This window comes from Leucopleurus acutus (assembly GCF_964270905.1).
Source record: "Leucopleurus acutus genome assembly, chromosome: 6".
NCBI lineage: Eukaryota > Metazoa > Chordata > Mammalia > Artiodactyla > Delphinidae > Leucopleurus > Leucopleurus acutus.
Window position 1 is genome coordinate 75,858,782 of NC_139149.1, and position 24,319 is coordinate 75,883,100.

At 44.2% G+C, this 24,319-nt stretch overlaps 1 protein-coding gene across 4 annotated transcripts in view; it reads left to right on the forward strand.

Annotated features, from left to right (window-relative positions):
• The first annotated feature begins 230 nt into the window (after positions 1–230).
• MYO1B (myosin IB) overlaps positions 231–24,319 on the forward strand; it is a 182,901-nt gene continuing 158,812 nt past the window's right edge. For 2 of the 4 annotated variants that reach the window (XM_082841301.1, XM_082841299.1), the window contains exon 1: positions 343–419. The gene's annotated coding sequence lies outside the window, so the exon portion shown is untranslated. Of the gene's footprint in view, positions 420–17,631; positions 17,710–24,319 lie in introns of those variants that run through there. The other 2 variants (XM_082841300.1, XM_082841298.1) reach the window with 2 other exon arrangements.

The following is a 24,319-nucleotide window of genomic DNA, read 5'->3' on the forward strand; positions in this document are numbered from 1 at the left end:
TGTGCCGCCGGCACCGGGCGGCTGGAGGTGAGTCGGCTGGGAGGCGGCGGCTCCCGGTCCTGCCGGCGCTCAGAGGGGCGAATCCCAAGCTGCGAGGTCGCCGCCCCCGCCCCTCGGCCGGCCCCTCCGCCCTCGGGGTAGAGGGGAGTGGCCGGGCGCCTCCAGCCGCAGCGCAGCACTTTGCAGCGGCAGCGCACTCTGCAGCCGGGCACGCACTGGAGACAGGGCGCCGCGCGTCGCGGTGGTGTGGGAGCGCGGGCGCGAGGGGCAGGCAGCCGCTGGGCAGCGTCCGCCGGCAGCGTCCGCCAGCAGCGTCTGGCGAGCAACTGCGCGGGAGCCCCGCAGCCTCGCGGAGGGCCAGCGTCCCGGAGCGCGCCGGAGAGGAAGGACGACAAGGAGGCGGAGTGGCGTCCGGCGAGGTAGTGCGAGCGCTTTCCCTCTCTCCCCTGCCCTGCCCGCTCGGTCCTTTGTGCCCGGGGTCCCCGTGGCCCCGCCGCAGCTCGCGGGACACGGGTCAGCGGGGTCTGCGGTCTCTCCTCGGGGCCAGGCGGCGCTGCGGCGAGAACCGCGCACGCTGGAGGTCGGGCAGGGTGGTCGCGACTCCACAGTTGCTTCGGGGGCGGGTGGGAGAGTAGAGGGCGCTAAACTAAGTTATTCTTACTTTGCCCCATCCCCTTCGTACCTGTGGGCAAAGTGGAATTCAGGTCTTCCTGGTGTTCACCCACACCCCTCCATCTCTCTGGCCCACAGCTGTTTCCTGGCCCCCTGGTTCTATGGAAGGACACGGGGTGGCCTCCTCCGGGAAGGAAAGCGGAGGGAGAACAATGGGGCGTCCTGGGGAGTGGGGTTCAGGTGCGGCGTGCCCCAGCGGCGGGGGAGAAGGGGCCCAGGACCCAACGGGGCATCCTGCGCGTGCAGCTGAGTTATGCTCCTTTGTTCCGCCGCAGCGGAGGGGGCTGCCTTGGGTCTCGTTTCCTGCCCGGGATGGGATTGATTCACGGTCCTAGAGAGGGAAGGGGAGGGGGCGGGGCTGGAATGGAAACCAGATTAGGAACGGGAGTCCTGGAGGGTTCTTGCCGGGCCGGGGCAGAGGGTTGGGGAGTGGGTGATGTGAGTGCACTGGAGAGTTGATTACAAACACACAGCATTTTGTCCAAGGGCTTGCTGTGTGGGTTTCTGGAGCTTATTTGTAATGCTTTGTTCAGGCTGCGGCCGAGCGTTTATTGCTTCAACAAGTTGTGTACTTCCCTGACTTCTAGGCGCTCTCAGTGTTAGTTTGCTGAAATCAAATCTTCTTAATTACGAGGGAAGAAGACTTTTTTCTGGCTATGAATCAGGGTGTTTGTGTGTATGTATGTGCCTGTGGATCCATGTTTGTAGCTAGTAGATATTGGCTTGAATGGGTAGGAAGCAGATTTTATAGCATTGATTTTGACATAGAATAATTTTCTCCGTTGTAATAGAGTAAAACAATTTTCCAGGAATGTTTGGGGGGGAAACCACTAGAAAATTAGACATTGCTAAATAAATGAATCAGATTAGGTAACACTGAATTGAAAAACCCTTTACAGTCTTTCCCAGAAAACACATCATACCACCCTTTGGGTTTTCAGTTGAGGAGTCGTGACTTCTGTGCTTTCACTCCCCTAATGTGGGTCATCTGGACTAGGAAAGGGAACAGTTGCCACTATGGTGAATGGGAATTATTTTTAGGGGGAGGTAGAATTGAATGTAATGTGTTGGGCATATGTTAAGTGACCCTTTCCTAGATTGGAATCAAGAAGCCCAGGAGGATTGGTTGACCTCGGGAGGGAGCCAGGGTGGATTGAATGATGAGTGTTTTTTGAATGGAGTATTCCAAGCAAAACCGTTTTGGGAGGAGGCTGACATTTCCAGGCATTCATGGTTTGTGCCTATGGGACACTGGTGGAAGGATCCCAAAGCTGGGCTGAAGGTTAGAATTACTGTGGTGATAGTTGAGGAGACATTTAGCTGTAGTAGTCTGGCTGAGGCAGGGCTGGGAAATGACCTAGTAGAGCTGCTTCTTCGACAAGTCTGAGGGCCCACCGGTGAACCACCGCATTGGCTATTCATTTTAAGACAACCAAGTTTGAAAGTCTCTTAATCTTAGAAGGGGAATGAAGAGCTTACTCCTGGAGAAAAAAAATGTTTCCTGCCCACTAAGTGGTAATGGAAAAGAGCTGTACCAGCTACCGTGAGGGTTTGTCTTTTTCTTGGAGGATGTGGTCAGATTTTCAGGCCAGGCTGGAAAACAGTGGGATTTGTCCTCCAGAGCCATTATGATGTGCAGTTGAGGTGGGATGTTGTCCAACCGTCAAGCTGTTTGTCATTATAACTAACACACTGCCTGGCAAAACATTGTGTCATGGGCAGCGAACAGAGGGAGACTTCCTTCGTTATCGTTGTCTTGCCATTTTGGACTTTTCGTTTATGTTGTGAATTGTTTTGTAAAATATAGCACAATTGGATTCCTCCCGAGTACTCATTGCAATATACATTAACAAAATGCAAAGCATAAGATTACTGCTACCAAAGACATGGATGGGGAAGCCTCTTAAATAGTTGGTCTCTGGCTGCAGGCCGTCCGATGGATTCCCCATGTGTGATGAGGCTGGCTGCAAACTGCACCCTCTTCACGGGATGGGATGAATCATCACTTTGTCAAGCCTGGAGGTAAAGACTGACTCTCCCTGGTTGCTTCGCGGTTATGCAAAGCAACGAGGAGCTTCCGACAACAGTGGGGAAGGAGTGGGGTGTAGGAGTGGGCCAAGAGGGGAATCCTCAGAATGTAGGATGTTAAAGGTTTTTAACATTTGTCCTCCTTTTGGGTGAGATTCTTCTCTTGTCCCCCTCCCTTCTGCTATTTTCAATAGCTGGACCTTTGGATTTTAATTAAACAGCCTAACAGTAGTTAAAACTGTCATTTAGTATTTACTGTGTGAAAAGGATTTTACACACATTATTTTATTAACCCTCACAACAACTTGGTAAAGTGGGTATTATCTCCATTTTACAGTTGAAACTGAGGCCCAGGGAGTTTGGTAACTTGCCTAGTTGTGTAGGTAACTAGTAAGGGGTAGAGGTGAGATTTGAATTCCAATCTCTGATTCCAAGGTCCACACTGTATGGTATGATATCTTTTAATACTAGGGATGACAGCAGTTTGATTATGTGATTAGCCCTTTGCAGATTGCAAATCACTTTTGCATATATTATCATAATTGATTTTTTCAAAAACCACTGTGAGATAGGTTTGGAAGGCTAGATTAGTGACATTGCAACTTTTCAAACTGTGTTATTGTTCAAAAGCTTTGCTGTTTGATGGCCTGTGTGAATAAACTTTAAGTGAATGAAACTTTAAAAAGTTAGGCTGCCAATGTTTAAAAATAAGTGTTTTTTTGGGGTGAGGGGACATTTAAAAGTGGTGGAATGGGGTAGACTTATAGTCATTTGATATTTATTGAAATCTATTTTAGCCCTTTTTATCTCCCAGCCTTTATTAGAACACTGCACTTTGCTTCTTTACTGAGACCCAATGCCAGAGTGTCTTTTTAGAAGAGGAATAAGGAGGGAAGGAATGTGATTATAAAGAGGAAGTGGGACATCAGAATTGGAGTCATACACAGCAGCAGGCCGTAGATTTTCCCAGCACATGCTTTTTGTCCTGGCAGTCGCCTTTTACAGAAGACATTCTTCCTTAGGGAAGTGTCAAGGGTCTTTCTTTACAATATCCTCTGACATCATCACATTTCTGAGCTCTGTGGGAACACACATTCCACAGGATTTCTGTGCTCATCTTTTCCCCACAGGGGAAGTGAACAAGCTTAGGCATCCACGTGAAAGTGGAATGGAAGTGGTATCCGTCCTTGGGGTGGAATGGAGTATGGTGCCAGGCAGGAGTCTCCTGACCTTGACCCAGGGGTGACCGCCGAGTGCAGGAGCAGAGTGGATTCGAACACTTGGCGTCATCATCGATTATTTATGGATTTCTCAGAATGCTCCCGGGCAAATGGAAAAGTCAATATTGGTTTTTTTTGTTCCTAAGATGAGACTATGAAGACTGAAAGTTCTACTGTTACTTTTTAATTATTTCAAGCCAAGACATCATTTGGGGTCTTCAGAGACTGTAGTGTAGGTGCAGTAACTTCTGTCTCCTGAGGCCATTAGATTCTCATCCATTGGATATTTAGAGGGGATGCACACACGTGGTCTGCTGAGTTGTAACAGGGAGCACTTTCCAACTTACCAGCTGAGAAGGATGAAGGATGCTCTTCTAACCTGTCATAGGTTTCTTTTCAGTTGCCAGTGTCTTCATCAATTTGTATTGTATTAAGCACACAGTTGATGCAAGGCTAGGCATTAAAAAGCAGCAAAGGAAATCCATTGTGTATCAAAGGATGTAGCAGGGCAGCGCAGTGTGCCCAGAGAGTGGATGTTGGTGAGATGATTGTGACAGCCGTGGTGACCAAGGCCACGCCAACACATGCTACTGAGACAACAGCGTGAGAGTGGGAGGAACCCAAACAATGCCTGTTCCTTCTTTGTCCTTGGTTTTATTTCCCCCAACCTCTGATGGTGCTAAAGGGGTCGGGTCTCTGAACACCTGCCTCTGAAGGCTGGATTGGTTGGGATGTTAGGAAGCCTCTTTCTGGTGAATTCGTTGCCGGAGGAGAGAGGAGAGGATCCTTTTTTGGACCCTGAGGGTGTATAAAGTACCACTCCATGGGAGAAGGTGTTGAATTACATTGTCAGCCCTGGTGTACAGCAAATCCTTGGTGTCCTCCTGCTTTCTTCCCTCCCCACCTGCCAGCGTCCCAACCTTCCTCATCCTGGTTCAGCATGGCTGTTGATTCAACCCCACTAAGGCTGTTCATAGACTTCAGGCATATTTGCATAGTGGACAAGAAATGCCAAGTCCCCAAAGAATTATATTTTGTTACATGACATTCACGCTGCTGTCATTAAGTAGTGGGTGCTGCGCTGTGTCATGCTGCATCCTGGGTTCTCTCCATAGCCTGTTTCATTTAAGCCTCATTGCTCTCCTTCAGTAGGAAATGTCTGTAGTTGGGAGAGTTGGGTAACGTGCCCAGGGCTAGTAGAGATCAAGCCCAAGACTGTATGCTTTACAGAACAACGTGCTGCCTCGTGGGACAGTGTTCTTGGAAGCTCTGGGCCACTTTAAGGAGTGAGTTTTACAGAGTTAGAGAGTGAGCCCACCCTGACAGTCTCTCTCTTCTTTTGTCCCCTGGAGTCAGGGTTCCTGCGTGTGTCCTTGGTTGGACCAGGGCTGAGGATCTGGTTCAAATGCTTCTGAGTTGCTCTTTTTTTTTCTGGGTCTTGTGCTTGGCAACCCTGCATTATTCTCCTCCCCCAAGTGAGGGGGACGTGGTGAAACAAGATTCAACCTGCCGGTGGGAGACCAAGGAGCCAGCCCTGCCTGGCTGTCTTTCTCACCCTCTCCTGGTCACTGCCTTCTCTGTGGGAATCTGCTGGCCTTCTGGGGATTTTCAGGGGGTTTGTCTGATCTCTGGTCTCCAGGCTTTTCAAGCACAGTATGCTGCTGGTCATCCAATCAGAGCTCAGGGTCTGAGGCATGTGGATGAATTGGTGGGAGCACCACTGCAGAGCTGGAACTTAGGGGATAAGACTTTGGACAAGGCAAGGAAGAAAAGAATTGGTATAGAATTTATACTCGTCCAAGATAGGCAGTTTTTGAAATTGAGGTCTGGAGATAAGTGAAAATTGACATCCTTCCTTTGCTTATCAGATAAACAACAATGCTGAGCTTCTAAAAATACCAGGTGCCTGGCTTTCCTAGATAGCTTGGAGAGGCAGGAGGAGACCAGGTCTCTGCTTTCCAGGGACTTTCTGATCAATCCTGCGTGGACTCAAGATGCTTTGAAGTTACACAGATGGCTTCATTTTGCTGTGTTGAAATGAAAATACAATTCAAAATTGTACAAGTTTTTAAACTTGTAAAAAAAAAAAAAGAATTCAGTATCCTTGAAGAGACTTTAGAAAATTGCGTTGCAAGGACAGTGGAACGGACCAGGTTATTCGTTACTGGTTTCATTATTGTGTGTGTGCATATTATTTGCCTGCTCATTTTCACTGGTTTCGTGAAAGCATTTTCTGCACACTTCAACCCCAAAATTAAAAAGAAACCAAAAACCTTGATTGAAAACCTCCTGCTGGCCCCACTTACTTTTGCCACTGTGCACCTTCTCTCTCCTCCCTCAGTGCTGCTTCCTTTTAAATTCTGTATGATTAGACTCTGAAGCGCTATTTGCAACGTTCAGGTTGCAAATAGGCCCAGGTCCTAGCTGCTCGTTCTTTCCTTTGAAAGGGCCTCAAAGGGATCATCACTATTTTATTCATTTTAGAGTCCCTGCCTAAATGCTTTTAGGAAAAGTTTAATTTTTATAAACATTGGGCCTAGGCCAATTTGCATGGCTCGTTTTTTTTTGCATTCCTCATGCAGTCTGCTTACAGTTGTAATAAGTAGACTACAGTTTTGATTTACCCCTGATGTGGTGAGCTGTCTCGCAAAGAGTTCTCACTTGCTTGAACTCTTCAGGCTGTTGAGAGGTATTCATAAAAATATATGAACTGCCACATTGGGTCAGATTCAGGAATCTGCTTTCTGCAGAAGCAGAGTACTAAGTATTCTGTGACATTGGAGGAGGGGGCTGGAGTTAGACTTTATAGCTTTAGTAGGTTTTGGGGCTCTCTCTTCAACATCTATAATTGCATAATCTCTTAAAAACCTCTCATCCATATATATTTAAACTCATATATTCAGATTCTTGAATTGTGTATTTGTATCCTGCATTTAAACATTTCACACCTCCTTTAAAGGTAGAACTTGACTGTATTGGTATTTCGACTTCAAATGTTTAATTTTTGGAATGGTAGCGTGATGAAGTTGAAAGGGCCTTTAGGCCACCACCATAACTACTTACTTGTATCTGAGAACTGCTCAGGCTCAAAAGGTTAACCAGGGTCAGATCTGGCACTGGACTCCAAGGCTTTTAACTTCTTGCTCAGTTTTCTTTCTAGGGGAACATCTCACTGTCTCTCCAAACCCATCAAAATCCACGCTTAGTGCCCATTACCTAATAGTTGACCGTCTTTGATGTAACTGGGCTAATAGCATTTTTATCATCATCTTGACTTTGGATTTCAGAAGCGTCACCGACTTCTCTATTTCCTGTGACTCTTACATCCATCTAATCAGTTACAGTGTTCGGTTGATTGTTGCCTTTTATTTTCAAATCCTTAAACCTCTATTCTGGTTCAGACCTTTAAAAGGCTGGTTTACTAGAATACAGCATTTCCCAAAGTGGGTTGTTCCATGAAAAGTTTGTAAACGTTACTGTAGAAAAGCGTTCCTTGGGCAAGTAGGTGTTGGTTAAACAACATTTTAAACAAGTTTCTTTAAATAAACTTAAAAAAATAAGTTTCTTCTTTACAGAAGGCGGACTTTTATTTGTGACTGTGCACTGTGGATCTCCAAGAGGGAGATAGGGTATGCACATGTCCCAACTTATGTGACCGGTGTCCCACTTTTTGGCAGGATCATTGTGTAGATAATACTGCTGTAGTCACTTCATTGTACCGTTTGTAGATACATCACTGTCTGGCTTTCTATGGGAATATGTGTTCTCTGTGAGCCATACTTGGTTCTCTCTGAAACATGTCTTCTGCTTTTCTACCTTATTTTTTTCCTGGATCTTTCCTTCGCCCTGGAAGCCCCTCTCTATCTATTACCCCTACGCATCTCTCACAACCCAGCTTTCCTGAACTTGTAGCATTTACTGTTTCACAACTTAAAATGGAGAAAATATTTGAAAGAGTCAAAACATTGGAAGTAACATTGCATACCCATAGTAGTTAAATTACTGGAATTCACACAAAATGCCGTTTTCCATATTTGTGTCAGTTGATGAGTCAAACGCACATCACATTCTTCTCGCTCCCTCCACACAGGTTAACTTGCACATATATTCTCCAAGCATGTGACTTGTTTATTTTTCAAAAATTTTGTGTTATTGGAATTGCATTCAGTTTATATAAAAATTTAGAGAGAATTGAGATCTTTATGGTCTCATGGCTTCCGGTCTGCAACCTGATATACTTCTCTATTGATTTAGGTCTTTTATGTCCTTCAATGAAATTTTATAATTTATGTGTAAAAACTCTTTCACGTCTTCTGTTAGACTTGTGCCATGGTGCTTTATGGTTTTTATGGTCATTGTGAGCGGACTTGTTTAACACATTTCTGATTGGTGTTGCTGGTATACAGGAATGGGGATTGATTTTGTATTTGTTTATTGATGGGTTCTATTTTTTTTTTTTTTTTTTTTTGTCGTATGCGGGCTTCTCACTGTTGTGGCCTCTCCCGTTGCGGAGCACAGGCTCCGGATGCACAGGCTCAGCGGCCATGGCTCACGGGCCCAGCCGCTCCGCGGCATGTGGGATCTTCCCGGACCGGGGCACGAATCAGTGTCCCCTGCATCAGCAGGCAGACTCTCAACCACTGCGCTGCCAGGGAAGCCCCGATGGGTTCTTGATTGATCACATTTCAACCTGTGTTTGCTATAGGAGCCTGGAGTCGCTTGGCGTTTCTAATAGAGCGTAAAATAACAAACCTGTAATGGAAATGTCATAACTCACTGTAATTTAAAAATTATATATGATACTTTTAGAAGTAAGGGGAGGTGGAGGTGTTTTTTGTTTCTTTAATGCATTCATGTATTCATTCATCAAATGTTGGGGTGCCTAGTGTGTGCCAGGCACTGTACTAGGCACTGAGTCTTTAATGGTGAGCAGAGCAATTGTGTTTCTGTCTTCATGGAATGTGAGGGGAGAGAGACATTGTGGAAGTGAACATAGATATTTATGCCATATTTATGAATTGTGATATTTGTTATGAAGGGAAAGGACAGGATGCTGTGAGAATAAGAAAGATGGGGAGGGGAGACTTTGGATTGGGGGTAGAGGGAGAGCCTGTCTGAGGAAACAGGCATTCATGCAGCTGCCTGAAGGGTGAGTTGGTACTGCTGCGGGAAGAGAAGGATGGTAGAGCTTTCCAGGCAGTGAAGAACGGGCCCAGAAGCCTTGGGGTGCAGTTCCGCTCTTAATGATAGATTGATGGAAATTTTAGTAATTAAGGACTTAAAAAGTGGTACTTCTTAGTAAACCATCATAATAGTGGTATTTAGTAGTGTTTAAGTATGATGACATGAAAATGTTTATTTTTGGCCAGTATGTTCGCCTTCCTCCTCAAATGAAACTGCCCAAGTAAAGAGTGCGCTGCCTCTGTGAAGGGGCTTGAGTGGGGCTACTGCCCATCCCCCAACCCTCCCTCTACCCCTTGAGAGCTGCCATTGCCCTGAGTACTGGTGGCTGCTGGGCACACCAACGTCCTGGGTTCTGTACTATTGGACTGGGTCTTGCTCTGAGGTCTGGAGAAGCCCTTTCTCTCCTCCTGGGAGGGCTCTTGAGCAGGGGGGGCCACCTTTGGCCCTTTCAGTGTCTCAGCCCTCTCTCCCCTTTCCTTCTGGCACCTCCTCTAGAGACACACTGAGGGCTCTGATGTGAAAAGGGTGGGGAGGGAGGAGGGGTCTGGTCTGAGTTACGCACACTTCATTCCACCTAGAATCACCGCGCATCGCTCATCGGTCATCGAGGCTTTGCACCTGGGGCAAGCGCATCAGAGCCTGGTTCTCTTACGTGGCAGTGAGTCCTCGCTCAGTGGGAAGCAGTGTGGTGCAATGGTGCTGGGCTGCGCTCTGGGGAAAGTATTGGGTTTGAAACCTGACTCTGTTTAGCAGCCCGTGTCCTTGGCCACATAGCTTAATCTGTCTCTGCCTCCGTTTTCTCACCTGCAGTATTTGGGTAATAGTACAGCCTTCTTCCTTGGATTGTAATAAGGATTAAATGAGTAAACACACATATGTCCATAGAATAAACAATGTCAGGCACAGAGCAAGCGCACAGTATAAATGTGAGTTGCTACTCAGTCTTTTCTGAAAATGGATTCCTGGAGTTCTTCCTCCTCTTCCCCCACCAGATATTCAGATCTGTTTGATTCCAAGCAGTGTATATAATGTGTGATTTGATAACGGGGCTCTAGTTTCTCCTCTGAAAAATATATAGGAAGAAAGATGGCAAAGAAACCAAAATGTTAACAGTGATTGTGTTAGTGTAGTAGATAGGGATGACTTACTTTTACAACCCTCTTTATTTTCTGCATTTTCTGTAATCTGGTTATGTTAGCTCTGAACTAATAACAATACCAAAAAATCTTATGAGAAAGCTCAGGCTGCAGTTGCCTCAGCGGTTCGCTAAAGTGGAGCCGAAGAGGGTGGCACGCCTGGGGTCTGCCTGCTCTGATTGTATTCGCAGGTGGAGTAGTTTCCCATTTATGCTTATAGTTGCAGGAACGCAACAGTATTTAAAAGTCTTCAGCAGAAGCATCCCAGGAAGTTAGAAGATGGGGATGTGGATCCTTGTGAAACTCTTCTTTCTCTGAATGTTACTTTTTCTGTCATTATTTTCCCTTGGTTGTCTCTTGCTCTGCTGCCTGAGAGTGCCTCTGGCCATCTGTTACTCTCTTTGGTCTGCTTTTACTCCCCTCCCCTTGAAAACCACTCCTTTCAATACCCCATCTTTCTCCTTTACTTGCTTGTCACATGGAAATGATGCACACATTGCTACAATTCCAAGTAAAGACTGAATTTTATTTCTTATTTTTAATCGTAAAAATAAATGTAACTTTTCACCCTCAAAAACCTACATTAAGTGGCCTTTTGTTTACTCATACCTGGAATTCATGAATTAACTTACTAACTCACTAAAGTCTGGGGGAGTCTGTGATTTCCTGAAAGCACCAAGAATCTTGGGGGACTTGGGAGACTGAAAGGAAGGGGAGATGAAGGGGATACTGAAGTTGAATTTTTTCTCTTATTTTGCTGAGGGTCATCTGTGTGGCTACCATTTAGTTATGTCTCCGAATTTTTAAAGTTTTCCAAACTGAAAGAACCGAATTCTGGAAAATTACCAAAATACATTTTTTAGAAAGAGAACTTTGCCAAATTTGACACATTTCCTTAAAAGCCCATTGATTTCAGTTACCTTTTAAAAAGTTCAGTGAGCTTTCCAGTTTTCCTTTCATAGATATGAAAGGAAATCTTGAATAATTGTGAGTGGAGAAATGGGCTTTCCTGCTAAGTTTGTTTTATCTACAGGAATTTATTTTTAAGCAGTGGCTTTCTGTAAGTATCTCAAAACTATACCGACATGGATTTCAAAGAAAGTATGACAGCATGTTGCTACTCAACAGAATAGCTATTTACTTGAGAAATATTGCTAATTTCAGTGAGATTTCACAGTTGAATGTAAAATCTAGTAGAGGGGATTTAAATTAAGGGATACCTTCCTATACCTTATTCCATAGTTTGTAGTGTTCTTCATCTCCAACCACAAATGCCTAATTTGAACCTAAATATTTATGCGCATTCTTTCTCTGCTGTAAGGAAGTCTAGTTTAGTTGGGGTAAAATCTGGATTTATAGGATGGGTATAACTAGGATTTAGTATTCACTATTCACAAGGATTCATCAGCAGAGTACTTTAAATTAGAAGCAACATGTATACCACTATTGAGTAAGGCAGCAGTTGTAAAAGGTCTGTATTATCACAAGCCCACCAGGTACAGACGTGATCTTGCATCTTGTCTGTTTCACTTCATATACCCCAATACATGGAGGAAGAGAAATCTGTTGGGTTTAGCTGACACGTGCGTGCCACAGGTGTTGAGAAATAATGGTAAAACTGTCAGCCCAACCTTAATACTTGCTGTCTGTTGCAGTTGAAAAAAGAAACAGAAAAGTATAGGTAAACTGCTACAGGAAACCTGTGCCATTATACATCCTTCGGGGTGACCTGTTTCGTATCTCATGGACTCTGGGATGGAAGAGTTGACAAGTTCTCTCCTTGGATGGGAAAGTGCCCCTTCCTTACCTGGCAGTCAGCGAGCCTGTCAGACCCTGGGTGCAGCGGGGGCTTCACCTTCTGTGATTCCGCTTCCAGCTTTGCACTTGCCCTCTTGGCAGCAGCTCGCGTGTGGTGATCTTTTCTTACGAGAACAGTTAATGACCATGGCAGATGCTGGGAGCCCACTTCTGCAGTTTTGCAGCTGTTTATGTGTCCAGTTGGACTTCTTGAAAGAATTAATTCTTAGGATCTCCCACTGAGGGCTACAAGTATAATAGGATTTAGGGGGAACGTTATTTTGTGGGAGTTAGTTTTGGATGTTGCAACAGATGTAACATGAAGGTAGCATGGCAGCTGAAGGGGATCCTGGAGTAAGATTCCCATTTATCCTGAAACCAGGCAACTCAGAAAGTCCAAGATTACTAACACTCCCTTTTGGATATTTTGTACTAAAAAATCATCTTAAGAAGAAACATTACAGGAAGTTTGGAAAGTGGAACTAAAAAAGACTCTTCTTGAGTTAACTAACTCTTAAAATATCAACTATGGTCATTTCTGAGTATTCCTTTCCAAGTTTTCTATGTGTATATTTTGGAATGATTGTAATCATAGAGTTCATGTATTTTCTGTGCTGCTGTGAGTTTCGAGATACATTTTATAGTTGTGTTATTCCACTGAGTACCGTAATTTCCTGAAACGCCTCTTTTTTATTGGGCATTTGGGTTGCTTCCACCACTTTGCTGCTGTAAATAATAATACTGTGATGAACATTTTTGTGCATATAACCTTTTCTCTATTTTGGGTTATTTTCTGACGGTAGCTGTTGAGAATGAGCTGATTGGGTCAATGATTGTGGTGACTGTTGTGATGTACCCCTCTTTAAGCAGTGGGATGGATGTAGTGACTGGATTGGAGGGGGCAGGGGAAGTGGTGGTCTGGGATGACTCCCAAGTTTCTGGTCTGTGTGATGTTGGGTATGGTCGTCACAGACAGGCTGAAGGGGGTGGGTTCCATTTGGGATGTGGGGCCTCCAGGCAGAGAGGGAGGTTCAGCAGACGCTGGGGCTCAGGGACAAGCCAGGGCCTGAGGTCTGGATGGAGGGACTACCAGCATCTTGGTGTGGTCGAAGCTGTGGATGTTGTGAGGATCACTTGGAGGGCGGAGGGAGAAGCAGGGAAGGTGGGTGATAGAAGTCTGGGAGACATTATTTTGTGACAAGTGGAGGAAGGAGAAGCCACTAAGGAGAATAAGGAGTGGTGGAGTGGGAAGTGAAGAGCCAGGGAGACGTGGCCAGAGGGAAGCCAGGGCAGGAGAGAGTTTTGTTTTGTTTTTTTTCTTATTTGCTATCTATGTATCTTCTTTGGTGAAGTGTCTGTTTAGGTCTTCTGCCTACTTTTTTTTTTTTTTAACATCTTTATTGGAGTGTAATTGCTTTACAGTAGGAGAGAGTTTTAAGGAAGGAGTTTGCGGGCAGCAAACAGGTGGTGACGTTCTACTTGAAGATGTTTCAGTGGCACATGCCGAGTGAGCTGTGGGTGCCTAGGAAGGGTGGCAACTGTCAAAAGGTAGGCTGTGTCAAAAGCTTAGCGGTGGAGGAAGAGAGAAGTAGCCAGTCTTACCAGGGCTTATAGGACAGTATATTAGTCTGCGTGGGCTGCCGTGACAAAATGCCACGACTGGGTATCATAAGCAACAGAAATACATTTTCTCACCATTCTGGATGCTGGAAGTCCAAGATCAAGGTGTCAGCAGGTTTGGTTTCTTTGAGGCCTCTCTCCTTGGCTTGCAGATGGCCACCTTCTCACCGGGCCTTGTATGCACATCCCTCAGTCTGTGTTGGCTGTGTCCCTGTCTTCTCTTTTTGTAAGGACACCAGTCATGTTGAAGTAGGGCTCACCCCTATGGCCTCATTTTAACTTAATCACCTCTTTAAAGGCCCTGTCTCCAAGTACAGCCCCATTCTGAGGTACTGGGGGTTAGGACTTCAACATATGAATTTGGGGAGGGGGTGACACAGTTCAGCTCCTAACAGATGGATTCTAGGCCTGATGACACACTTATCCTTTCTCCTTCCTCCGTTCCTCCCCCCGAACACACACACACACACACACACACACACACACACACTGTGGACCCTCTGCTGCTTCTCATCGTACTCTTGTCTCTTGGCTTTGGTGACCCATGCTCTGGTCTCATTTCTCCCTGGTCCCTTGGTGTCCAGGTTCCGTAGGGTTTGGGCCTTGGCTTTCCTCTCCTGCTAGAATCAAGTTGATTTATTTGTCTTCATCTCCTTCTCAACTATAACTCAGTTTCAGGTAGCAAAGTATTAATTCTCTCAGGTATAAAAAGTTGTGTCAGGTTAACCCTGTAGTAAATTTTATTTGATGATAAGACTAAACCATTTTGTAATCTTGTCCTCGTGGCTGCTTATTTCACAGTTTAAAAGAAAAACAAAACAAAACAGTGGGAACATTGATTTAGGTCAAGGTTCAGTCAAAATTTATATTTGAGTTTATCTCATATTTTACAAATTAATATTGTTGTTGTTGTTTTATCCCCTTGAGTTTGGTCTTGGATTCCTTTTTTTCCCAAGAGCCTATCTTGGTTAAAATAAGACTGAGTGGGTAGCTATCCCAGTAGTGCCTGGGGGCAGAATTATTTGGGTAGGTATGGTATTACTGCCTTTTTTTCCTTCAGATGTGGCTTTTTGTTTTTGGAATTAAAACTGTATAGAAGTTATGATTATCCTATTTGATGCTGAGGAGGGAGGCTTTACATGCATGGTGTTGATGAGGGAGTTGGGGTTAAATTGTGGGTCTATGTTATTTAAACTGTGGTTGGTTGCACTGGGGTTTCTGGTGTACATGTGTTTACATGGTGTTTCTCTCAATAGTCTATTGAAATATATCAGTATGATTTCTACGTAAAAGTTCATATTTTTATTGAAAAGGCTGACTATCAGATTTCTAAAAGTGTATAAATTACGGATAGATTTACTGTTTGGCCACCTAAAATAGCACCCAGATTTTGCTGGGCAACCTGGAGAGGAGCATTTATCTCTGTCAACAGTTTTAAAAGAAGTACATAATTTTAAAGTATGAAACTCAAATTTAGTTTTTAATAGTAACTTATGTGTTTATCCTTTCTATCTTTAAGAGGCAGGTTATTGGAATGAGATGTGACCTTGTACTCTTGACTCTGTGTCTGGTTGTGGGTTTGAAGTGTTATTTTTGTGCTTGCTTAAATGACTTAGGCACTTCTGACTATACATTTGGGACAGAATAAATATGGTAGTTGGATATGGTTTTGAGAAACCAACCAGATTTTTAACCTGGTAATACGATAGTACTATTCATTCTTTTAATTGTCTAGAGGCTCATGGCTTTAGAAAACTCTGTGAGCTCTTAGGGACCTCCAGATTTGCTGGATTAGTGGGTGTTCTTTTCCTTTGTCAAATATATCAACTGATGTCCATGATACAGTAAATGCCCAGAGTCAGAGGGCTACCCTGTAGTGTGCTCTTGAGTTTTTGTTCCTACCAGTCTATGCTTATGTGGACTCAACTGTGTTTATTCCCAAGCCTGTTTATGCCAATTGTACTTATTATTATATTTAATATAGTGATTTAAAATATACGTGCAAAAAGAATTGTTTCTATGAATATTCATGTGAATGTTTGTTTGTAAACCACCTCATAAGTTTCTACAAATGATTTAGGAGTAACTGAAATAACTAAAGGATTTGGAGGATCATAAAATAAAAGTATTCCCACTAATACTGTTAGCCATTCAGGATAGGTAGATTAATTTGTGGTTATGTAAAACCTGGGAATCTTAGTGACTCAAACGATAGTGCACACTCACACTGGGTGGCCATCGTAGGTCAGGTGGGGGTCTGCCCCGTGTTGCCCTGGCCCTCACTCCAGCGCATAGTCTGATGGAGCTGTGCCCTCTGGAACATTGCTGATCCCAGTGGCAGAGGGAAGGGCGGACGTGAAACCTTTATGGCCATATGCCTGAATTCAGCAATTCAGGGATAGATGGTCTTCCCACAGAGGGATTATCGAGCATTTGTCAGGAGTAGTGCAGTCCACCCTGCACTGCGTCCCAGGTGTCTTTACAGCCTCACTCTTCTTTAAAGAAATTAGACTTGGAGGATGAGGCCATGAGGATGTTTTACAAGAGACCACTGGGTACTACAGTCAGTGGACATACACTGAAAAGGCCTCAGCGCTACAGAAAAAGATTGGAAAATATATATTTTTATAGGATTTATTTAAAATAATAGGTTTAGGTATGTATCGTTTACTTATGACTTCCAACGTTAACTGACCTTTAAAAAAAAACAACCAGCCAAACTGTCAATCATTAGGCATTTGGATGAGAGAGCCTCTACATGAGTCTTAAATCCTCCTCTCTCTCTTGTGCCCTCCATCAAATTAGTTTCCCACCTTTTATGATATATTTGTCTGTTAGTTCTCTTGCACTTATCCTCATTTCATTTCTATTAGTTCTACCCTCGTTCTTATTCCTGAACTTCTAGATCTGTGCCCCAACTGAATTCCCTACTGCTAGCTTGTACAGTGCATTTATGCAAGTAGAAAAAGGTGTCCTTTAGGGCAAATCCAGTCCCTCAGGAGCTTGACTTGATGTCAGTCCCCATATTCTCTTCTTGGCTGGCCCATTTTCATGCAGTGCACAAACTGAACAACTGCACAGAGCAATCCTACTCCCTGCTTCTAGTCACTCTCCCAACTAATTCAGACTATTGCCTGATCAAATAAATCTCCTTAAAATTTTTGTTGTCCCTGTGCCAGCTCAAAAATTGATGACTCCCAATCATCTATAATGGCTGTCCTCAACTTTATTTTCCATCAGCCCATCACCAGTGACTGTGGATCACACTTGTTGCCTTCCGGATGCACTGATGTCAGTAATGACAGCAGTGTAGACAGATGAGGCAGGCTGTGTGATGCTTCCCTCTCCTCTCCCACCCATTCCCACCCCCTCAGCCCGCACTCTCAGACTTGCCTCAGCTTACCTTTCCTTCCAGCTTCATGGCCCAGCAGGGCACGACACCAGCTGTCTTCTGCTGCCATTCTGTCTAGACACCATCTTCTGACTGTGTCTTGTACCTCTTGCTTTCAAGTTCTTTTCCGCTTAATCACATCCTACTCATCCTCAAAAAGGACCCTCAAGGTCAAGTTTCACCTCTTCAGCCATCCTTCTCTAATCCTCCTAGACCATGATAATAGTTCACCTCTAAACATAAATGGTAGGCTCTATCTTCTTCTTTTTGTGGTGAATCATCTGCCCTAGGTGAGCACTTGTTTTATTGGTTATATTGCTCTTAAGAATTTTTTTCGCCAACTAGCTTGCTAATGACTGGGGAGCAGTTGATGTGTCTCTAATTCTTTCTTCTCCCAGCGCCTATGCATCCTAGGTGCATAGGTCAGAGCAGTAGGCTGTGCCTGGTTAATCATATAATTCAGTTCTGGATGGAAGCTGACGCTGCTTCTGCCTAGCCACAGGATATTGACCTACTTTTCCCTCCTTATCTGTTTGTAAAATATTCGTTGAACGTGGTGTGTTCTCCCGGTCACGATGAATGTTTGTCTCTCCCTTTCATATGTACTAAATGCTAAAGTGCTAGTTAAATCAGTGGAAAAAACAATGGAGAAGAAAAGTTGGTATGTAGTTTTAATTTCTAAACCTTATAATTATGTCATTTAAAGAGAATGCTCTGTAGTTTTTATATCTATCTACCTACCTACCTATTGAGAGACATGATTAAGGGTAGAGTGTAAATTTTAAGTTTTTAGGTCTTTTGATTTGATGCTTTACAATATAACAATGTGGTATTTTGAAAATCTTTTTTTCATAAATTACTTGTAGAAGGAAATGAACTTTTCTTAATCAGCCATATACAGGGTAGTGCACTATTAAATGTTTATTTCTTACCAAAACTTCCGTTGGGAAAATTTATTGTATGGTTCTATACTTGGTCAATCTGGTTAACAATTGATTTTTGTATAGCTTTACAGGTTAAGTGCGTGCTCTATTCAAGGGAAAAAATATGTGTTTATATGTTGGGGGCATTTGTATATATGTATCCTTATGTCAATATATGAAATAATTGCTGCATCCTACAGAACTTTTGGAAATTAACAGAACTATTATTAAAATTTAGTTAACATTTATCAATTTAAATTTAGTAAACATAGATTTTGTTAAACATTTTAATTTGTGACTTAAAAAGGGTTATTTAGTTATGGCATGTCTCGTAAGTTGCTTTGCTGAATTGTGTATTTTTTTAGTTCTTTGTAAACACTTTAGAATGTGTTTAGAGATATGGAAAAATTATGGTGCTTTAAATTCCAAATGAGAAAAACTAGAAAAAAATTAACCGAGAAAATACTTCCAAATTCGAATCTGATTGCTGATTTTAATCAACTTAGGTGAAGTAACCCACTGCAATTTAGCTATTTTTTCTAAAAATTCTTTTTCAGTGACAAAGTTGTTATGCCTTCTCAATTTACATTATCAGTGTCATTTTGGTAACATCTTAGCTATTTTTGTTTGATCGATTCTGAACTAATAAACATTCATGAAGCCCTAACGTAAATATATAAACATCTCTCTCTTTGATTACGTAGTGTATTAGACTTTATTTTAGTGGATAACTGCTTGAGGAAGCTTCTGAATTTTTATTGTTCCAAAAATACTTTTTCTTAACCACAAGCACAGAGGCATTACTGAAGATGTACTGTTGAGTGATGCACATTTTTCTTTTACTGTATAGGTTTCTTTTTTAAAAATTTTATTGGAGTATAGTTGATTTTATATAGGTTTTTAAATTTATAATTTGAGATCCCTTTTTGCTTTCTTAACTAGATGCATTTGTTAAAAAAGCCAGTGCCATTTTGCAGCTAACCATGTAGTTGTAAACAGAGAGAGAACACATTCACGTGTACCTTGATGCCTTTGCTCATGGTGATGCTGTTGATCTTGTGCATTTCCTTCTGTGCTGTGTGTGGTTAGACCCTTAATACATTCTTTTTGCTGGTGAGGTCAGAATAAAGAGAGCTGCTTTCCTTTACCTCTGTGTAGATGTCACTGGGAAAGTTTCTTGTGGACTGGCATTTTTGGTTTTTAACATTCTTTGTAACCAGACCCAGGAGGCTTGCGCACCCCAAAATGAAGGAAGTCAGTCTTTCCAGAGTTGAGCTTTTTTTTGGTTGAATCAGTAATGATGGAAGCTGGGACAGGATCTTAGGAGATGATGTATTCGACCCCTTTGTGGGGAAACTGAGGCTCAGAGTTGGCAGTGTGCCTAGGATCACACTGTGCTCTAGCTGCAGAACTGAGTCTGCAATATGGCACTTGTGGGTTTTTTTCTGGAGCCACTGTGGTGGTCATTCCAACCTCTGGTCTGTTGCAAAATGCAACAGCTGACGTTTCCCGGAGAGATAACTTGCTTCCTTACCCCAAAGAGTGCACTAAATTCAATACATTTCCCTCCATTGTCACTGAAAAGAGCCTGAATGACTGAAAGGTACCTTTTTAAAGGAAGGTAGTTTTGCTCTGGTGTACCCCAGGCTATTTTATGTGAGAGTCTTTGTTCAGCCAGATGTCTTCAAAAATTGATTTATAGGGACCCCCAAACTGATGGCTACAAGAAAGCCTACTTGGGGGGCTCCTAGGTGCAATTCACCGTACTTTGAATTATAAGGGAACATCTTGAGTGCTTGGATGGTCTGATCAAGTATGAAGAGAGCAGAAAGAATCACTGTACAAGCGCTGTAAGCAGGGGGAGGGGGCAAGGACAGGAGGACTTGGGTGAGCGTATTAGCATGTGGGACTAGACTGGGACCCTCTGATTAGCAAGCCAATTCATTTGGAAGGAAACTTGATTTTCCCCAGGTGACTGTATTCTATTTAATGACCACTGGTGGTATTTGGGATCCGCACACCGGCCAGGAACCAGTCAGAGCTGTCAGGTGTGCCAGTTACATGTGAGCTGTTTTACGTTCACCTAGGGGTTCCAGGGTGTCAGGTTTGCCAAACTAAACACGTTTTTATTATTGGAATATTTTTTACTCCGCATGAGGGAACAAATTGAGAGGACTGTGGGTTATAATTAGCACATCCCAGTGCAGCTGAGTTTGTGTTTCTGGCTATAACAGTGGTTTAGAGCTTTTGGCTACTGTGTCCCACAGGAACTCATAGGCCTTTTCAGACGTTAGCTCATGAGTTCTCGTAACATCCAGTATAGGACAGCATGACCATAGGTTCCCCCTAAAGCCAGGATGGCTTGCCCTACATTCTTGACCTTCTAGGATTTTGGCTGGTGAGGGTACCATGCTTGCGGAGGGGGTGGAGAGGGAGGGCTGCGGGTGGCTTTCAGACCCAGTCTTGGGGGTGGGTGTCATTCTCTGAAGTCTCCCTGTCCTTCAGCAGTTGTTCCTGCCATGACTCTGCACAGCTTCCTCCAGGAAGTGACGGTGGGGACAGTGATGTTGGCTGCGTTCCTCCTCCGGGTACTGAACTCCATGAGGTGTCTATTTCAAATGAGGCAGTGCTTGAGGTTATTTGCATGGACACACCTGCCAGAAGAGAGCAGGGAAGAGAGTAGGGGAGCTCTTTAGGATCAGGAGAAATGGGCATTGCGAAGGGAGGGAACTAACATCTGGTGAGAGCCTCTCGGGAGTCAGGCTTTGCTTTCTCGAAAGAGAAAGTGGGGCTTCCCTGGTGGCGCAGTGGTTGAGAGTCCGCCTGCCGATGCAGGGGACACGGGTTCGTGCCCCGGTCTGGGAGGATCCCACGTGCCGCGGAGCGGCTGGGCCCGTGAGCCATGGCCGCTGAGCCTGCGCGTCCGGAGCCTGTTGCTCCGCAACGGGAGAGGCCACAACAGTGAGAGGCCCGCGTACCGCAAAAAAAAAAAAAAAAAAAAAAAAAGAGAAAGTGGAGTGGATGTTGTCATCCCTGAATTTTTAGATCAGAAACTTGAATTCCATAGATGAATTCCCTTGGATTCGAGCTTGGGTCAGTGATTCAAAGCCTGTGCTGTTCCATGTTGGGGTGGATCAAAAGGGAATTCTCAGTCCTGGAAAATTCTTGCAGCTAAACTTGTAGAAAGTTACTCTTTCCCAAGTAAAGCTTCTCTTTAAAAACTGTGGAATAGTCTGACCTTTGGTGACTTAGGAATTAGATTGAAGGGTGTGTGTAATATTAATATAGTAAGTGTGAAAGCCTACTGTCAGAACAGATAGGAGAGCTTCCTCACCCTGGCTCTTCCAGAAACCAGATGTGCAACATCTGCTGGGTCCATTTCTGTCTCTTAAAAGAAGGTTTTGCCTGGGATCCTAAGAAATTTTGCTCATACATCAGAAGAGATAGTTTGTAGTAATCCAAAACCTTCAGTGTTGTCATGGCAGCCAGTTATTTTTGACTCAAAAATCTTTCCAATTAGTCTAGATAATACATTTTTCATTTCCACTGTTAGAAAAAAACTTTTTTTTAACCTGTCACTTTATGAACTGTAAAGTTCTATCTAGATGCTATCTTTCAAATCCTTAATAACGGGACTGTGCCCGGGGTTGAGGGGAGCCCAGCTCCTGGTTGATGGCTTTGGTTGATATGGCTAGCCTTTCTCTACCCAGACAGAAACGAACCTTGCCCCTGACACTGAGCGGTCCTGGCCCGTCTCTGCCTATTCAGAGGAACCCTCTGGGGTGTGAACTCTTAGGTACCCAGAATGTTGCATTAATTGCCTTTCCCATTCACAGAGCTTTTTAAGATTTGAGTCTGACTTTATGACTTTTGGGCTTCCGTATGCTTTTAGCTGTTTATTTTCATTCCCAGTTCAAATCTGTTCCATTGTATCATTGCCTGATAATTTAATGTCCTTTGTGTTACCCATAGTTTGAACTTAAGACAATAGTTATTGTATGGAAACTGCCCAGTAGTTGGGCCTGTTTTTCCCTAAATCCAAGATTGTAACAAAAGCCCTCCTACTAGCAGTCTATTATATATTCTTAACAAAAAGCTTTAGAGAAAAGTGGGTAAAACCTCAGTATGTAGTGGTTTTAACAGTGGAACACAGGATTGGAAAATCAGATAACTATGTGAAGTAAATGCCATGAATCGATATACCCTGTCTAAGCTTCTCTAAGGAAGTGTGTTGATAGGAGTGAGAATTGGCATCCCCTCTGCCTTCTCGCAAAAGCATGTCACGGCCCACTTTCTCAATCTCTGGGGAGCCCTGCAAAGCACCCCGAGTGGTTCTGTGTGGCCCACTAACCCCTTCTCCTTTGAGAACCATGCTGCTTGAGTAAATTGTCCTAAAGAATGCAATTTTCATTCCGCTTGCCCTTAGCTTCGTAAATACCGAGAAAGTGTCTCGCCGTTCGGTTTCTAACCCGAGTCTCTCATGATCTTTCCTGTTCTTGGGGAGCCATGCAAGGCTGTCTGACGGGAAGGGGAGAGATGATGGAAACAGCCCTGGAAGGAAGAGCGCGCGGTGTCCCTCTCACACGCATCATCTACCTGCTCCGCACCCCAGTACCCTGTGAGCCAGCCCCCTCGGCCAGGCAGCGGGGTCTTCGCACATGGGGAGCTCAGGCCTTCTCCAGGGGCCGGGGGAGACCAGCAGGCTAACAGCTGTGCTGGAGGAGTAGGGCTTGTTCAGAGCATGCTGCCTATGGGGCAGCGCTGCTGACACTGGTTGAAGTCGGGGGATTTATTTAAGACAAGCAGCTCAGATGAACCACTGTCAGGATCTAAAGCAGCTTTTCTGTCTGTCCCAGGTGGTCCTTCTTGTGAGGTTTGCCTTAGGGGGCAGGGGAACTTGGTTGGGGAGAGATGAGACGGAGGAGGAGGATGTCTGGAGTCCGGCTGTGGAGTCATGTCATCTCTGATAAGGAATTTTTTTTATTGAGGTAAAACATACATAATGTAACATTGACCGTTTTAACCTTTTTAAGTGTGCAGTTCAGTGGCATTAAGTACATTCGCATTATTGTGCAACCATGTACCTGTTAAACAGCAACTTCCCGTTCCCTCCTCCCTCCTCCCTCAGCCCCTGGTAACCACCATGCTAGTTTCTGTCTTCATGAATTTGACTGCTCTAGGACCTCATATAAGTGGAGTCATACAGTACTTGTCCTTTTGTGACTGGCTTCAGTTAGCATTATGTCCTTAAGTTTCATCTGTGCTGTAGCATGCGTCAGAATTTGCTTCTTTTCTTAAGGCTGAATAATATTCTGTTGTACATATATGTCACATTTTGTTTTGTGAATAATGCTGCTTTGAATGTGGGCGTTTGAGTCTCTCCTTTCATACCCTACAGTAGAATTGCTGGATCGTATGGCAGTTCTCCGTTTCATCTTTTTGAGCATCTGCTAAGGCATTTGAATATTAGCTTAAAGACACTGGAGAGTTATTGAAGGATTTAAAGCAGGACTTACCTGATCAGACTGTGATTTAGAAAGGCGACTTCGGTGGTGTGGCCCATGGATGGGGGAAGGAGAGGGCTGGCAGAGGCTGTCGGGGAGACCACTTAGGAGATGTTGCCTTCAGCGTGAGAAATAATGAAGGCTGAGCTGGGGCAGTCACAGTGGGGAAGGGCGGGGAAGGGATGGAGTGGGAGTGATTAAGCTGATATAATCAAGGAGATAGGTTGGCTGTGAGGGAAGGAAGAGACAGGGAGAGGCCAAGGATGGGAATCTGAATCAGTTGTGGCTGTGGAATTTAGGGGGAGTGGAAGGGTTTTGTTTTGCTTTTGTTTTCTTGTATTTTGGTGTGTGATGATACAAGAGACAAATTTTGGATGTATTGTGTACATATTTGTGTGCCGAGATGTTAGACACAGCCAAGTGGTAGAGATGATTGGTGGGCGGGCTGTTGATAATGGGGGTTGCTGATTTGGGGGAGGGGGAAAAGCTAAAGCACAAGGGGGCAGATGGCCATGCAGTTTGGCTGAATTTAAAAGTGTTGGGGCTATCATTGGTGCAGCTCCATGGTTTCATAGCTCCTGTGGATCTATTTCACATTCCTCCCTGAGGCAGAAATATTGATATATATGAAAATTTGTAACACCAGAAACGATGGCCAATTCATTGGTTATAAAAATCAGGTTTTGGGACTTCGCTGGTGACACAGTGGTTAAGAATCCACCTGCCAATCCAGGGGACACGGGTTCGATTCCTGGTACTGGAAGATCCCACGTGCCTGCGGAACAACTAAGCCCATGTGCCACAACTACTGAGCCTGCGCTCTAGAGCCTGTGAGCCACAACTA